Genomic DNA, 18,567 nt, shown 5'->3' with positions numbered 1-18,567 from the left:
TTGGAAAATAATGCGGAGTGTACCAGAAGCAAACAAATTGGGCAGACTTCCTATTCATGAAACCCTTTCATTCTTCCATGTAAATAAAGGGCTAATTACTTGTTCAGGTTCTTTTTTTCTTCCTTCAGCAGAGGAAGACATTTCCTCAAATTGTTAGTGTAGATATGTTTGTTGGGTGATGCTCAACTCCACCCATTTCTGGTGAGCAGACCCAGAATGACACAGACTTATCTTAATCCTTCCTTTAGGAACCACACAATAATGGTGTTCATTTATGATGCTTCTCTGGTCACAAAGATCATGCTGAAAATCTATTTTCAGGTGTGGTCCCAACCTCGGTGTACTCCCAGGTCTCCCAGGAATGTAGCTCAGGCTGTCTGTAAATCCCATCTCACCTTCAAATGGGAAATGTCCAAGGTAGAGTTCCCTGCCTGACACATACCCCATCTTTGGTCCCATGACACAACCACAGGGGCAGAGAAAGTAGATGGAAGGCCTGAGACTAGTCCAAGCAGCTGATCTTTTCACAGCTAGGTACATGCTACAAGGCAAACCTCATGAGCATGAATATGTAGAACGTAGGTGTGGCAGAGCTTCAAAGCCTCGCTACACAGCCATGTGGTCACATTACCATAGTAACTGACCACTCAGTTGTCCTTAATGTATTTCTTCATCCTCGCAACATTCTGGCAACGTAAAAAAAAAATTTTTCTGTCTCTGTTCCACAGAGTAACCTGTGTGCAGCGGCTCACCCAAGGGCACACAAGCAGGCTGCGGCACAATGATCTGCCTTGATTCCCGCAGTCTAGGGCAGCACAGAAATCATGGCATTTTCTTTCTTTCTTGCACTAACGAAGAAGGTTGCAGGGCTTCTTCTCCATTTGCTGCTACTTTCCACCCACAAGAGCAGACCAAACTAACTGGGGGATGTTGCAGAGAAGCCGACGGTGGAGGGAGGCCAAATGGAATGTTGGAGTCTGTCCATTTCCTCAGGGCATGGAAGAGCAGATGATTTCACCTGTAGGGGTCATAAAAAAAAAGTATTTCCTTCATCTCTTTCATGAGCAAAGGCCAGTGCTGAACCTAGAAGATTATTCAATAACATCCCATGAAAATAATAAACTTCTATATCAAAACCAAATTAAAATTGTATTTCATGATGTGAACAAAGGTACCCAAGCTGATTTTGTCTGTTTCTCCCTCTTTTTTTCCAATTTAATATCACATAGAAGACAGAAATGAAATCTGTATTTAAATGGCTGTGGAACATTGTGCATTTAAAGTGCACAGCAAGTCACTCCCTAAAGCACTCCATATGATATGTAAATCTTTTGATCTTTCACAAAATGCATGAGTTCTATAAAGAATAATGAGTACTAGCTTGGGAAGTACAATATTGACTGTCACTGTAGTGCACTTAGCCACAAATATTATTTGCACGGCTTTTGCAACACAACTGGAGGGGAGAGTCCTGGGAATATTTTTAATGCAATTTAATAGCTACTAGAAGATATTCTATTTTATAACAGATGCATTCTTTCTTTTGGGTCTACAAGCCTTCTTTTTTTTCAATTTATTTATTATATTTTTTACTCTTTATAAGAAAATATCTATTGGGAAATGCAAAAGAGCTAACAAGTCCCAAGGAAAGAAAAACATTACATCCTACCCTGCCATTAGCTGCAATAAAGCAGAGAAATCAACAATCATGTTTAGCTATTCTTTAAGCCAATGAATAAAGTTTTATTTGATAAACAATCTTAGGTATGATTTGCCTGAGGGGGCTTGAAGCAATAGTTCCCTTTGAGGCATTTCCCAGAACCAGACAGATATTCTGCAAGGTGTAAATGCAAGGAGATCCCATAGGATCTGTTTTTCAGTGGCCGCTGAGGTCAGTGGAGCCTTTGGCACCAATCCAGCATATTGCCTGTGACTTTCAGCAGGTAAAGGACCTAAATGTACTGGCCCGGTAGCAGCTGGTGCTTACTGCCAATACTACTGGTGGGGAGGGAGGAGCTGACCTGAGCCATGGCAAGTTTGCATGCTGAGCCTTTCCCATCATTCTTCCCAGCTCTCCAGAGGTGGGCAGCTGAACTGTCTTGCAGAAGAGATGTCTCCCATCTTTCTCACAGAAATCATCATCTTGGTTGCTCACCCAGGAGATGAGAAGACTGCAAGCTCATGGTGCAGGAAAGTGAGGTAAGAATAAGAGCTATCAGAACCACATTAAATACATTAAAACAAAAGGATTAATTTATTACACCTCTGCCTTCTGGTTCCCTTTCTGAAACTCTCAATATCTCTCTGAAGGTCTATTCCAAGTAGGTTGATGCATTTTTTACTTGGCATTACAACAAAGCCCAGAAGCTACAGAGCAAGCTAAAAGTTGGTTGAGCTAGCAGAGAGATGGTCAGCATTCCCAGGAACACAAAACACAGCAAATGGGCATGGATGGCTCTGTTGTTTGTGGGTTAGATAGGAGAAGGCAGATAACTGAAGATGTAATGCAGAAAAAAGTGTTCCAAAGAGGCTTTTAGTAAAGTCAAGTGCTGGTTTACCATTGACTTCTCAGGGAGCAGTGTAACCCATACATGTGACAGGTCATGTGTGAGATCAGGTACTGACTGCCTGACAGCTCTTTGGTGCACAGTTCACCCAGTCAGGAGAACACATTTACAGCTGAAGAAACAACACGCATACCAGAATCAAACACAAAGATCAGTCTGTGTCCCTGTTGACTGCTTGGTTCAGAGAACTACACCTTTCCTTGTATCAGGCAACACTGATTCTTAATAGTTTGCACTGGTCTCATCTCAAGGTCCAGTCTACAATGAGAAAGTAATGTTTTGTCATTTTGTGCCTCAGTTTCTCTGACTGTAAAATAGGCATAGTGCCATTTTCTTTCTTTATCTTTATAAAAGCACCTTAAGGGCTGGGGGGAGGAGGGAATGTCGTAATTAACGATATAGCTGAACAATGATAAAAGTATTGCAATAGAAAATTGGTCCTCTGATTTGAAGTAGGTTTCAGGAGGCCAAGGTGATAAAAGAAAGACACTTTCTGAGTCAATTTTGCAGAATCAAAGCACATTTCACACAGAACAGGATTTGTGAGATTTTTTTCAACCTCTTCGAGCTTCATCTCAACCCAGAAAGGATGTAGGACTTGACAAACTAGCTCTGTCCATGGCAAGGAAGCATCAAAATCCCTTTGTCTGTTTGACTACTTGGTTTAAACTCTGTGACACATCACTGGGACACATTGCTTCCATTGTTTCATTGCTCTTATCCTTGAAGATTTGACTCCTGCTCAGCATTAATCATTCAGTTGGTCTTTAAATGACTAATGAAACTAATGTGGAGCACGATTTAGATCTTGTAAAGTGAGCTAATTCTTTCTGGTTTATTTCCTGGTGCTGAACTGCCCTACCTTTTCTGGTATAAATTTTAGTTTCCCACCTTAGAAACAATGCTTCATGCACAAGCCTGTCTTTAATGGTATGAAAAAAACAAATGAGTTTGGGTTTAATGACCATATTGTTGCCTGTAGAACAAAAACTAGGTTGTTGATTTTAAGACTTTCAAGTCTGGACCATAAAGATCACTTCAAATAAAGGAATACTCTGTGAAAACGTTTGACAGAAATAAACTGTGCCAGTTCCCAAAAATCTAGTGAACTTATTTACCTGGTAAGACTTGTACTAATTTTCCATAACATACTGCCATTTATTATGCTCTGGAAAGGCATTACAGTGATTTCAAGAGGAGAAAAACAAGAAAGATTATTCATTTCACATCCTCATGCAATTCTTTTGTAGGTGGCTTTCAACAAAGGGTGATATTGGATTACATTAATTTTGGTTCTTAATAAACTAGTAAATCTCCCATTGTTCTATGTTGTCCAATTATAAAAGCAATGAATATGAGACTAAGCACTTCAAGATAACCATAGCTTTAAAGATAGACAAAAAGCTTTATAGATTAGGATCATAATAAAACTGCCATTTTTGTAGCATTTTGATGAATAATGTTTTGTGAACTAGAGTGTTCTCTTAGGAGTGTCAATAAATTACTCTTTAAGCAAGAACCACTGCAAATCCCAGGAAGAGTTTCTGAATATCTAGGGTACTGAAAAGGAAAGGAAGCAAATCTTTAGTAGAAGTAATTTCCTTACTGTCGGAAGAGGTGGTTATGAAGGGTATTTCCTGAGGTCTGTTTGTCTGTGGGAGTCTCTGTTGAGATTTTCTTGAACCATTGCTGTTGCCTTTCTGTTTAGCACATGGTGCCTTTTCAAACATGCTTCTTAGCAACAATGTACTATTGAATCTTCAGTACTTTGTAAAGGCTTAGTTGGCAATAAAAATTAGCATTCTGAAGTCAGAATTTGCTTATTTTGCTTGGTCCAAAAGAAGGGTTTCCAAAGTCATCTAAGAACTGCTCTGAGAGGTCTCTGGAGGTAATGAAGAACAACACTGGCAACTGGTTTAAATACACTGGGCAGGGGCTGGACCACTGTAGTAAAATTTTAAGCACTGAAAGTTGTGAAAAAACAGTTACAAACCACAGCTGTAAATACCACAGATCAAGTGCTCTGTGGGCTGCTGAACTGGGATTGTTGCCTTACTAAACTCAGTGAGAATTCATGAGACATTTACAAAAATGTCTATTAACCTATGAATTGCCAAAAGATTCTTTGTCAGCAAATCCTTAATGGAAAATAGAGCCCTCCACTGCTTTAATTCTCATGATCTTCTCATCATCTTGCATGCATCTTCCAAAACTGTGATGTGAAATGGCTTAATACTGTATATTTGACTTTTAGTAGGCGAGGAGAGGAGACATATGGCTCTTGCCAGTGGTGACACAGGATAAATGTCCCATCCAGTTGCTCATCCGAGTTGTATATTAAAGTGCAATATCAAAGGAATGTGCACCACAGATGTCAGTTAGGTAGAGAGGAAAATACATAATGAAGAGATGTAGAAAGATGTGTGTGACAGATGTGAGGTATGTCTAGATATCTGAGCCCAAGCTTTTGCCTGTCTATGTGAAGGTCCAGCATCCACCTTTTCCCTTGGCCTGGGTTAGGATGAATTTTGCATTAGGAAGCTGCTACACCACCAGAGAAAACCTGAATCCTCTCTTTGGATGCAGCCTGGGAGGGACGCCACGCTTGGCAGATCTCGCAGCAGTGTTACTGGCATAGCTCAAAGTAGAAATGAAGGGTAGAAGAGAAGATTCTTCCCTGCAGTCAGTCCTCTCCTCACACCCTTACCCTGTCTCTGCTTCCCAGGATTTCAAGCATGTCCATCTCTTCCCGGATGGCTCTTCCACTCAAGAATGAGCTGCTGGGTAAAAATAATTCTTTCACTCAGGATTGTCAGTCCCATCACAGGACCATGCCTGAAACTGCAATCACTTTTTGATCAGTTCTGCTGAAAGAACCTGTTGTCTTTTATGATAACATTTCCATTGGGAATACTCAGATGCTGAGGCTAAAAAGAACCATTTTTGTAGCACACAGACAACTACACACACAGTGACTTTACAGTTTCAGCTTTTTGATTTTCCAGTGGGTATATTTGCCTGGGTTTCTGTTGTTTGTTGTTTTTTTTTCTTTAGACCACATTCATCTGCTTCATAGTTCTTACTACATCTGGTTTACGTGCAATAATTGCCATTAAAATGTGAAGAGAAAGTTCTTTGCACAAATGCATTGTTTTTCTCCTTTTAATGAACACAGAAGCTACAAAACCAGATGAAGTTGATTGATGGACAGGTTTATTTAATTATTACTTTCAGAAACATGTTCTCTATCTTGCCAATAGCAGGTGCAGGCTGTGACGTGGCATTTGCTCTGGTAATTATACAGTTTTTTGTAAATAGCAGAGTAAGTCAGGATGAAAGATAGCACTGCCCTCAGGTTGTGGGAAATTATTCAGCTTTCTCTTTACCAAATTTCAAATGATACATTTGAATGATAAGGTCTCTTTGATTCCCGTTGAACCTTCCCTTCCCACTGCCTTATTCTTAAGACATGAAACTGGGAATGAGACAGTGAGAGGGACTGGAAGGTGAATACATGGAAGGGCCAGTTTGTGACAGATGTTATTGCAGTGAGTTCCTGCAGAACTGAGTGAATGGTAAAGCTGATTCAGGTACCCTGTGCTGAAGGTTCACTGAAGGACATTGGGATATAAGAATTAAAATGGTCTTTTGGTAAGACTAGTGCTTTCCCCAGTGACGCACTGCAGCTAACCTTGCAGTCATGTGCCCACAGCCAGTCTTGCTCTGATATTTTCCATCCTGTGCTTCATCCTGCTCCTCTTCTGTGTTTGAAAGAGACTGGCCATTCTTCAGCATCCCCACCCCATATTTCTTTCCCTAGGGAAGGGATAAATGACAGGTGCTGTGCAGGTGGATAGGTGTACTCAAATTCTCTAAGAGGAAGACAGCCACCAAGGAATGCCAAGGGAAATATCCTCCAGTCACCAAGAGATCCTTCCACAGAGAAATGGGATCTCTAAATAGCCCTTGTCATCCTCTGCCTTTAAACTGTTCTCTGAACATCTCCTCCTCTTGGGGTCCAAGAACTCAGTGGCTCAGAGCTGTCAGCTACATTCAGATTTGGAACTCCGACTACACAGGAGTAGCTGTCCCCTTTCACATAGAATCATAGAATAGTTAGGGTTGGAAAGGACCTTAAGATCATCTAGTTCCAACCCCCCTGCCATGGGCAGGGACACCTCACTAAACCATGTCACCAAAGGCCTCATCCAACCTGGCCTTGAACACCGCCAAGGATGGAGCATTCACAACTTCCTTGGGAAACCCACTCCAGTGCCTCACCACCCTCACAGTAAAGAACTTCTTCCTTATATCTAACCTGAACTTCCCCTGCTTAAGTTTTAACCCATTACCCCTTGTCCTTTCACTACAGTCCCTGATGAAGAGTCCATCCAAAGCATCCTTATAGCCCCCCTTCACATACTAGAAGGCTGCTATGAGGTATCCATGCAGCCTTCTCTTCTCCAGGCTGAACAGCCCCAACTTTCACAGCCCGTCCTCATACAGGAGGTGCTCCAGTCCACTGATCATCCTCATGGCCCTCCTTTGGACTTGTTCCAACAGTTCCTTGTCCTTTTTATGTTGAGGACACCAGAACTGCACACAATACTCCAAATGAGGTCTCGCGAGAGCAGAGTAGAGGGGCAGGATCACCTCCTTCGACCTGCTGGTCACGCTTCTCTTGATGCAGCCCAGGATATGGCTGGCTTTCTGGGCTGCAAGTGCACACTGAAGCTGGCTTATGTTCACTTTCTCATCAACCAACACCCCCAAGTCCTTCTCCACAGGGCTGCTCTGAATCTCTTCTCTGCCCAACCTGTACCTATAGCTATGCCTGGGATTGCCCCAGCCCAGGTGTAGGACCTTGCACTGGGCGTGGTTGAACTTCATAAGGTTGGCATTAGCCCACCTCACAAGCATGTCAAGGTCCCTCTGGATGGCATCCCTTCCCTTCAGCGTATCAACTGAACCACACAGCTTGGTGTCTTTGGCAAACTTACTGAGGGCGCACTCTGTCCATGTCCATGTCGCCAGCAAAGATATTGAACAAGATCGATCCCAACACTGATTCCTGAAGGACACCACTTGTTACTGGTCTCCAACTGGACATTGAGCTGACGACCACAACTCTTAGCGTGCGGCCATCCAGCCAGTTCTTTACCCACTGAGTGGTCCATCTATCAAATTGATGTCTCTCCAATTTAGAGACAAGGATGTTGTGCAGGACAGTGTTGAATGCTTTGCACAGGTCCAGGCAGATGATGTCAACTGCTCTGCCCCTGTCCATCAGTTCCATAGCCCCATCATAGAAGGCCACCAAATTGGTCAGGCAGGATTTCCCCTTAGTGAAGCCATGCTGGCTGTCATCAACTACCTCGTTGTTTTTCATGTGCCTTAGCAGGGTTTCCAGAGGTATAGACGCATCTGAGCCAAGCTCCAAATGAAGCTGGCTCTTTGGCTAGAGCTGCTGAAATATCTCTGCATTGCTCCGAGCATTTATTATAGGTGTTGCAAACTGACTGGGTGTGTTGGAATGGAATGATGCCCCCTTCCCCCAACACATCTAGTTTATAGCATCTTTGACCAGTCTGGCAAGCCTCCTACCAAAACCACTCTTCCCCTTTTTTGTCAGACCAGCTCCACCAGCCTCCAGTAGACCTGGCCTACTAAATTGAGTCTCATGTTCTAGATATCCAAACCCCTGAATATGGCACCACTGTTCTTACCATTTATTAACCTGCCAAATCCACCTAGCCTTTTTAGGGTCCTCCCCTTTATCCTGGAGAACTGATTTAAAAGCTATCTGAGCTCCAGAGCCCCTAACCACCTCTCCCAGGTCTCTGTAGTCCTTCTTTATGTTCTCTGGGCTACTGCTATCTATATTGCTAGTATCCACATGGATGACTAGAAGTGGGTAATAGTCAGTGGGACTTACTAGAGTAGGCAGCCTCTCTGCAACACCCCTGATCTGAGCCCCTGGTAGGCAACACACCTCCCTTGAGACTGGGTCAGGCCAACAGATGGGTGCCTCTGTTTCTTTCAAAGTAGAGACCCCTACTACTATGACCCGTTGATTTTTCCTGGCAGCACCAATAGTGATCCTCTTTACTGGTGCATCAGCCAGTTGTTCATGTGGCGAGGTGTGCATTTCCCCATTAGACCCCTGCATAACTGCAAAGCAGTTCTGGGTGGAGACATCAGATTTAGGAGGAAGCCCCTTGCTTTTAATTGTCCTCTTCCTCCTTTTTTTGTTGGTGGTTTTGGGTTTGGTTTTTTTTTTTTTTTTGGTTGGTTGGTTTTGGGAGGGTTTTTTTGTTTGGTTGTTGTTTTTTTTTTTCTTTTTTCTTTTTTTCTTGTTACTAGCTTCCAGTTTCCTGGATTAATGCCGCCTTCTTTTCCTGTACGTGCTATGGTGGATGCCTATGGCCCCTGCACGGTTTGGGCCTGAAGCAGGCAGTCCTGCCTCCTCTCAGCTTCCCTGACATCTTTCATCCTGTTGGCAGTGTCTCGCAACTCAGCCTCTGTGCAGGGGGGACCTCCACCAGGGCGCACCGAGTGCAGCTCTGCCGGTTGTGCACCCTGGCCTCAAGAGGCCTCACGAGACCAGTGCAGGTCCTTTCTACACCCCGAGCTCTGCGCTGCCGCCTCCCCTCTCATCGGCTCTGTCTGGGGGCCTACGCTGCCACCGCCGGGGCAGCCAGAGCACAGCTCCCAGACCGGGCGCTGGTCATGAGTCGAGCGCTCACGAAGCCTCGCTCCGCCGACTCGCCTTTCACGGGACAACCGCCCTCCAACGGCCCTGCCGCGCCCCCTGGGGCGGGTTTTCCCCGCTCAGGGCGGGGCCGTCCCTCCTGGCACCGCCCCCTGTGAGCCCCTGGTCTCGTCAGCGGAGCTGCCAGGTGCTGGAAAAGGCCTAGAGAGGGCTTGAGGGTCTCTCGGTGGCTGTCGCTGCTCTGAATTGAAGGTGCTGAACGCTCCGTGTTGAAGGCGTCCTCTCTGGAGATACCTCAGCAATTCACCCATCAATTTAAGATAACTGGAGATTAAGAACTAAAGCCTGTTCCTGTAATCTGCTCAGTGCAGATCCACAAACAAGTTTTTTGCAGTAATGTTGAGCATGCATGCCTCTCAATGGCTTGAGCAATTATGAGAATGTATAAAATCTCCTGGCAGTATTTCCAAACATCGGTACCTAAAAATTTCCATCAGGCCCAACATTTTCAAAGTCAGCTAACAATCCTGTGGACTTGTTTTAACTAAGTTTAGTGCCTTTGAGGTGGCTTAGCTGGGTTACCTAAAAGCACCAGACACTCTGGATAGGTCCTGGGTCCAAAGCCGCATCTAGGAGATGTGGTATCTTAGCATCTCCATTCTCATCTCACGCTGCTGTGAGCTGGCCGATGTTTTATCAGATGTACTGATATATTGCTCTTTGCATTGAAATTAATAGGAATTGATGATTGGTAACTACTGAAGACACAGTCTTACTTACTGATGACAGTGTGTAAATAACAGGGTCTAAAATAGGCACTCTTTGGAAATGTTGGCTTCTCTGCTCTCTATCAAATCTGCAATGAAGATAAACCTGACAATTAAGACGTATGTTTAGTTTATGTAAGAGCTTAGCTGAACAATATAATGTTTCAATGGAAGGTGAAGCGTACATATATGAATGAAAAGCAGTTGTCACAATATGTCCATCAAAAGGAAAATAAGGTCATTCACAAATCTTAACTTTTTATGGAGAGGAAGAATATTTTTTTAATTAGGATTAAAATATTATCTACTTAAAATGTGCCCATGCATATAGGTCTGACAGAGCCTATGGCAACACCTATAATTTTAAAATAAAACACTTTTTCCAAGAAGAAAGTAATTTTGAGTGATAACTAATTTAGATAGTGCTAATTATATTGGTTGGAACTTGCAAGGGAGTCAATGGATAAAAAATTGATTAAAGCAAAGTTATAAAACAACAATAAAAAGCACCAACTCTGCTCTTTAAGATGTTCTGAACATTTTAATATTTGTTCCTGCCAGCTCTCTTAGCTGGGCTGGAAAGTAAATGTTTCCATACACCTGTCTGAAATTAAATGGGAGGAAAAAATAAGACCTTTTTGGTCAGAACAGAGAGTGTATTCTACAATCTGAAATGCTGCTTAAGATGATGTAATAAATTAAATAGCCCTGTAACTTATGTGATCCTTTGGTTGTCTGTGTTTTGAACCAATGGCCAATGCTACTGTGTCTGAGACAAGCAAGGAAGTAGTAGCAGGTAGGATTTGTAAACATTTCTGTCTCTTGCAGCAAGACATTGCGGGGTTGCTCCCTATAGGTTCTTCCAAGTGCATTAGATGTCTTATGATGTGATGTAAATCCAGCTGGAATTTATATTTATGTAGTTTCTTCTGGAAGTAATTTCCTAGCTTAGATCCCGTAGACCAAGAATGCCTCATGTCTACTTCCAGCTGTTTCATCTTTGGGTTTACATCTGCAGTGAACCCTGCAGCCTTGCTGGTTCATAGCTGGACATGTAGTTCTAATGTAGGAATGAACAGATCCGTTCTTGGCTTTGTGGCCATGAAAAGCAAAGGCGTGACAGCCTTGCCCGTGCTGGAAGCAGTTAGCACAAAGTCCCCAAAGCACAAATCTCTTTGAGAGAATGGGGAGAGACAAATGAAGAACAAGAGGTAGTTCTAGTTGATTACTAATTCTGTTGATCACCTCACTCAAGCAGTGTGCTTCCTACCCTCCTGGCTGAATAATTTACACAAGAAGATGGTTAAGTTAGTGAATTTTCCTGAGAGTTCAGGAAGACCTTACTGAGCCACAAAAAGAAGCATCTGATGCTTTCATCCTAACTGCTGGATCTTGCCTGTAAATGTCCTGGTTTCCTCTAGCTGTATGTGATATCTCTTAGCACCATGCTGTAGCTCATGCTCTGAAGTTTCTCCTGTGGAAGCTATACTTCTGTGCTCTCCTTTGTTCAAATTTGCTATTTCTTGGAAACAGAAACAGCCCAAAGCCATGAATTGTCTTAACTTTGTGCATAAAGGTGGGCTGTTGCTTCTGCAGAGAAGATCTCTTCTGCTGCTACACGGTGGAGTATCTCAGGATAATGCATTTCTGTGAGAAAAGACAAATACAAGGCTGCAGAAGAAGTAGAAGGCAATATAAGCACTTCTCATGCTTTTTTTGTATGCTGTTCTTCTTAACCAGCTGCATGAATGTTAGGGTTTTTTGCTTTTTAGGCAGTTTTGCTACACAGAAAATCATCACTGTGTAGAGGGAAGGTAACATGTACCTAAAGATTTTGTGTGTAACACAAGATTCTGATTATGAAGTGATGAGGCAATTTTACCTTTCCAGTTAAATTCAGCATTATTCTTATTGGTGTTATTGCTGTTTAGCTATTCATAGCAGGCTTCTGAGCTTGCCATGGGTCTTGCTTGCCTCACTGTGTCTTAGACCCTAGTGCTCTTTAGTGTCTGCTTTTTGCTTCCACTGTTCGCTGTACAGCTTATCATCTGACTCTGCTGTGCCTGGGAACATTCTGATAACAGCAATAGTGATGTGTTTGGTCTGGCAGATGGCCAGAGCATCACTGCTGTTTCTGTGCTGCTGTACTGCAGAGGCTGGAACTCCAGTATGAACTTGAGTGGAAGGGACTTCAAACTATGGCTGTCTGTGTAGGAGCAGGACACTCCAAAGGGTCTGTGGCAGTAAATAAGTCCACACCAAAGCAGGTACATCTCAGAGTCTCTGTGTCCATGGTTATGTCTGTGCCACAGCAGGTGTACTTCTGAAGTGATTGTGGCCCAAGGATAAGTCCATGCTGGAGAAGGTACATCTCAAAGCATCTGTGGGTAAGTTCATGCTGCAGCAGGTACACCTTGAACCATCAATGTCTGTGCATGATGTCATGCTGGAGCCTCTCAAATCATGTGGTCATGTATAAGCCCACAACAGAGCAGGTACACTGCTGGAGGGATGGCAGCCATGGGTAAGGCTATTTTGGAGCAGGTTTACTTCTGAAGGGACTGTGGCTGTGGTTAAGGCCACACTGGAGCAGGTATATCTCTGAAGGCATTATGGCCCATGGAGAAGGCCATTCTGGAACAGGTGCACCTCCAAGTGACTGTGACCATGAATAAATCTGTGCCACAGCAGCTATACTCCTGGAGAGACTGTGGCTATTAGATAAGGCTTCACTTAGAGCCAGTACAACTGTAAGGGACTGGTGTCTGTGGAGAAGTCCAAGCCAGACCAGGGGCAAGGAGGGGAGTTCATTGCAATGCTAAACCCTATGGTCTGGTCCCAAGGGACCAGGGTTGGAGATTTTAATGGACATACATACAGAATACCTTTAAAATGTTATTGACCATGATTTGAGTTGCATATTATAGGAATTATTGTAGCAAGAACCATCTGAACCAGTGAAGCACAAGCCTCACAAGAAGCAGAACAAGTGCAGCAGTGACCCAACATGAGCTGGCGTTGGTGCCCAGTAACTCCACGCAGCACACCACCTCTGCAGTCCTAAGTGATCACCATAACAGGTGGAGCCCAAAGTCATAGACGAAGTGAACTCAATGGACATTTTATGGGCATGTTACAGACATTTCACAGGGATGGTTCATGGACTAAGGGAATGATATCTATATATTATATCAAAGGATAGGAAGAGGAATGGTGGTTAATGAGATTGTATGGGATAGTATGGTACCTGAGCATGATGCAAATGGTATGGACTAAGGGGTGGAGAATGTGATGGTTTGGGCCATAATAGAGTTAATTTTCTTCACAGTAGCTAGCATGGGACTAAGTTTTGGATTTGTGCTGAAAATAGTGTTGAAAACACAGATTTTTTTTCATTATTTGCTGAGCAGTGCTTACACAGAGACAAGGCCTTTTCTGCTTCTCACCCCATCCCACTAGTGAATAGGCTGAGGGGGCACCAGAATTTGGAAGGGAACACAGCAAGTACAGCTGATCCCAACTGACCCTATGGATATCCCAGACCATGTAACTTCATGCTTATCATATAAAGCTTGGGAAAGAGGAAGGAAAGGGGGTTGGGTGGCGGAGGTGTTCAGTGTGATGGTGTTTGTCTTCCCAAGTACATGTTATGAATAATGGAGCCCGGCTTTCCTGGAGATGGCTGAACACCTGCCTGCCAGTAGGAAATGGTGAATGAATTCCTTGTTTCACTTTGCTTGTATGCATGTCTTTTGCTTTACCTATCAATCAACTGTCTTTATCTTAAACCATGAGTTTTCATAATTTTGCTCTTTTGATGCTTTCCCCCATCCCACTAGGGAGGCGTGAGTGAGTGGCTGTGTGGTGCTTAGTTGCTGAGTGAGTGTCCTAGGTTAAAACAGTGGCACTAAAACACTAGGCTTCATATTTTATTTCGGTTTAGCACATGTTAATGTACAATCCACTGCACCCTATGAGCACTTGAGCATTTTGAAATTATCAAAAGAAGGGACAGTTGTCAAAAGAAAGGGAAAACCAAATAAGAAATAGAGATATTTTATATACATCAGCTACACCCTCTGTAAGCAGCCTGGCATAAATCATCCTTTAATAGAGCTGTAAGAATAATTAATTTTTCAGTTCAGTGGTTAAACTGAAAAACTGTGAGGGAGGAAGGAGAAGAGGTGAGTGGGGTGGGAAGAAACAAGGAGAAATGTTTGGGTCATCCTTAAATAACAATTTCTCATCTTCTCTCACTGAAGCGAAAGAAACACATACATTATCTGTTCCTTTGAAAAATGGCTCTAGCTGAGTTTCTAAACAAAACCATCTTCTAGAAACAAGGTCTGAAGGTCCTGCCTATGTGGTGGTGACATTTTTACTTTTCTGAAATTTCTCCTTCACCTTTCTGTTCATGGGCAAGCCCACCCAATAAATTTTTGTTAGTGTGCAAAGACTTTCATTAAACATGTAATTTGTTAAAACCTGATGCCCAGCTTCAATCCAGTTCTGCAGCATTATTTCCAACACTTCTTAAACTGCGGACCCTGTGTGATACTTTCTGCTGGAAGCAAGACCCCTGCTTTTAAGTCTATGAACAAAAAGTTTACTTTTCTTGATGGACTTTTCAAGGATGTTCTAAAAGGATCCTCCAAGCCCCCAAGAATACATTGTCCAGGGTAGGGGGATGTACTATGTTTAAGGCCATGGATAATCTCAGAATACCTGGATTTCCATCATGCTCCTTCCATGAGTTGCAGTACAGGCTTTGTCCTATCCTCATCTTCTTCCCTTTAATAGGAGCCACTTGTTTTCTCTGTATTACAGACATCAAACTAGACCTGGAGTACTGTGTTCAGCTCTGGACCCCCCAACAAAAGAAGGACATGGACCTGTTGGAGTGAGTCCAGAGAAGGCCATGAAGATGCTCAGGGGGCTGGAGTGCCTCTGCTATGGAGACAGGCTGAGAGAACTGGACTTGTTCAACCTGGAGAACAAAACCCTCTGGGGAGACCTTAGAGCAGCCTTCCACTAGCTAAAAGGTAAGAATGCTGGAGAGGGGCTTTTGACAAAGGCCTGTAGGAGTAGGACAAGGGGGAATGGCTTTAAACTGACAGAGGGAAGATTTAGATTAGATGTAAGAAAGAAATTCTTCCCTGTGAGGCTGGTGAGGTGCTGGCACAGGTTGCCCAGAGAAGCTGTGGCTGCCCCATCACTAGCAGTGTTCAAGACCAGATTGGATGGGGCTTTGAGCAACCTGGTGTAGTGGAAGGTGTCCCTGACCTTGGCACAGGGTTGGAACTAGATGAGGTCTCTTCTAATCCAACCATTCAATGACTCTATGATTGTGTGACAAAAATATACATATAGGTGCCTGGCTGATAGATTTTTAAGGGTAAATTTCTTCGTGGGTAATCAGCAGGGATGCTTTAAAAGCATGCAAGCAAAAATGGTTGCTATAAGAGAAATCTTTGAAGAGATATTATCCAATTAGTACTGATAGCTCTACTAATATGGCAGCAATTAAAATGTTGTTTGTGAAATAAATAAGAGAAGACCTAAATATTCTTTGGACTTACATATGAATAATGCTCTAATATCTGGTGGAATAATTATAATGAAGCTGTAAGTATTCTCTCATCAGTTGTTTACAGAAATAGCAGTCTATTTAATCAGTAGCAATGCATTCAAGGTGACTAAATATTAAATATGATTGGCAGCTTACTGCTTGGACTAAAATGATTAAGTAATGTGAGAAAGAAAGTGACAGGTGACTTCAGTCCCCTTGAGGAAACATGCCCCAGCCAGGAAATGGGTTGAGACTTCTAATAATACTGGTAACAAATAAGTGCTGAAATGTTTGCTTGCAGCAGTCATTCCGGAAAGGAATGCAAATCCTGTTATACATCTTTTTCATCTTGGTGAGGTTGCAGTGGCAGCACTCACCAGCTTGGAGGTACTGTGCATTTTAACTATCCCGCAGAGAGACACACTTGCTTAGGATGTGTCAGAATACAATGCCAGCAAAGCCCCTTGTATCCTCAGCACTGAAACAAATACAAACATCCCTGTGCAGACTGGCTGAGCCATTGTGGCCTGCTGCACCATCAGTTGTGTGATCTCTCATGTTCACCATTCTTGGAGTCTTTCATTCTTACATATCCCATTGCTTCGGATTCAGTTAGACAAATGGGGGTGAGGGACAAATTGCAAATTGATTCCAGGAGCCTCTGAAGGTTGGTGCAAATTGGTATTTGCTGTAGGCTCTCATCTGGGTTGCTGGTTGCAGCTCTGGGAAGGGAATGCAGCAAGCAAAGCATTTCCAGCACACTGTTTCACTGTTTCAGGGGGTTGCAAAGTGATCCTTTCTCTAAACTTCACACCCAGTGAAAGCAATTCCACTTTCAGTCCATGTTTCTGTTTTTAGAGAGCCAAGGTTCCTAAATCCCTGCATGAAGACAAGCTTCCACTCCAGTGTACACCATATCCTAATTGTGTGTTAATTCTATCTCATGCTAACTCAAAGCTCAGCTAAGGACAAACATTTGTGAGATGTCCACACCAGAATATGCAGTGGTGTCACCTTCCCAAGCACCACATCCTGATAGCCTCACTGGAACAGTGTTCTGCTTTCTGGTGGGCCTAAATCAAAGCACCACTCTTCTTTACTGAGCATGACAAGTTCTCACCCTGCTGCTGGTGAGCACCAAATTAAAACTAAGAAATTGAGGGACAAGTCACAATAAGAAACTGGGCAGGGTTGTGCAGGATATCAGTAACCAAATCTGAATCCGATTCTTCTGTGTTCCATCCCAACACTCTTTTCTAGTTGGTCCTTCCAGGTTCTCACAAGCACTTCCCTTCTCTCTGGTTTTGTGGAATAAGTGTTGAACTTTAAACCTCCTGCATGGCATACTGTAGTCATTGCTGCTGCTGTTGTCTGCTTCTAAGCCGAAGTAGCCCAGTAAAGGAGTTGGGCAGCTTGGGGCAGCTATAAGTGTAGGAATAGAGAGTCATTTCTCTCTCCATGTCCCTAATGGGATCCTAAGTGTAGTATAGACATGAGTGTCAATGCCCTTTTACACAGAAAATAGAGAATGAATTACAAACAGTACTGGAGACAGCTGACCCTTTTAGCACAATGCTTAAATATTCTAGTGCCGTGCCAAGGCAGCATGTGCAGAGTAAATATTTTAATCCCTAATTAATCACTTTGGTTAGATTGGTAAAACAGAAGTCTAATGAAAATAATTTGAAATTTCCTTCATGAATAATTGCATTGTTCAGGGGATTCTGGGAAGAGTCAACTGGCTGACCTTCCATTCTTGGGCTGCTCTATTGCTATGAGACTTAATTTGTGTCCTTCAACCCTTTTCAGTCGCCGTCACGAGATTAGAAATACCTTTCATGCAGTTTAGCAGCAACTATGCAAACGGACACTGCAGTCAGCAGAGAGGTAAGAAATTAGCACGTGCTTTCCTGTGGTGAAACACATACAGTATGGCACACAGGACAAGAGCAAAGCTTCTTTTCCACTCCGTGTCTCTTTATTATGTCCTGAACATGATGGATTGCATTGTTTATTGAAGTATTCATGGCCATTTTTAATTAGAGATGTGAGGTCTGCGGGTGCCAGGGTTCTGCTTATTTGTAGGATTGGAGAAGAATTTGCTTGTTGATACATCCTGGTGACTGGCACCATGGTTGATCCCATGGCTCCAGAGGAATTTATTTCCTCCTGCAGGTCCTGTCTTTCTGGTGGCCCAATGTTAGGCTCCAATCCTGTCTGGGCAGGATGGGTTGGCTTGTAGGACCAGGCCTGACTTGTCCAGAGAGAGCACTCCGGCTTGCATTTCCCTATAGACCATCTACAGTTTGCTGTGGAGGGATGATTTAATACAGCAAGGTCTGTGGTCCTTCTACAGACTTTCCCCCTGTTAAAAAACCCACAATACACTGTCCTCTATTCCAATCTAGTTTTTCTCGCATGTGATGGCTGCAACCAAGTATTGTGCAACTGTGAGAGTTTATGAGAACAAGTTATGTCATGCAGGCAAGGATTTAAAAGCACATCTTAAATTGATAGACCCATGAGTATCCTTTCCAGGGGAGCTCTTTCCCCAGGCTACTGCTAAGCAGACCATTGTTGCTAGCAGATTTGTTTGCTATAGAGCAGCAACCAATGTTTCTAATAAAGGTGGAGTTTCTGTGAAGAGAGCAATAGCAACAGACACTGCAAAGCTGCTGGGTTTATCCATGGTATTTGTAGAGTTGCTTCTTGTTCAGGATGTTGTGTTCACCTTTGAAGTGGTGACCAAATTCATGTGAGTGTGCAGGCCAGGGCTTTACACTGCCTGCAGTGGTGTGGGAGGACAGGAAACGAGACACAAGCCATGTTATGTGACTGCTTTGGATGCCACTTGTCCTCAGAAGTTGGGTTGGGCATCTTCTTGCAGTCGCTTGATCCCAAATCCAGCTCCATATTCTACTGTGAGTTTTTCAGAGCCTGCAGCTGAGAGTA

The sequence above is a fragment of the Psittacula echo genome, assembly GCF_963264785.1.
Source record: "Psittacula echo genome assembly, chromosome: 5".
Lineage (NCBI taxonomy): Eukaryota > Metazoa > Chordata > Aves > Psittaciformes > Psittacidae > Psittacula > Psittacula echo.
This window is presented reverse-complemented; position numbering follows the sequence as displayed.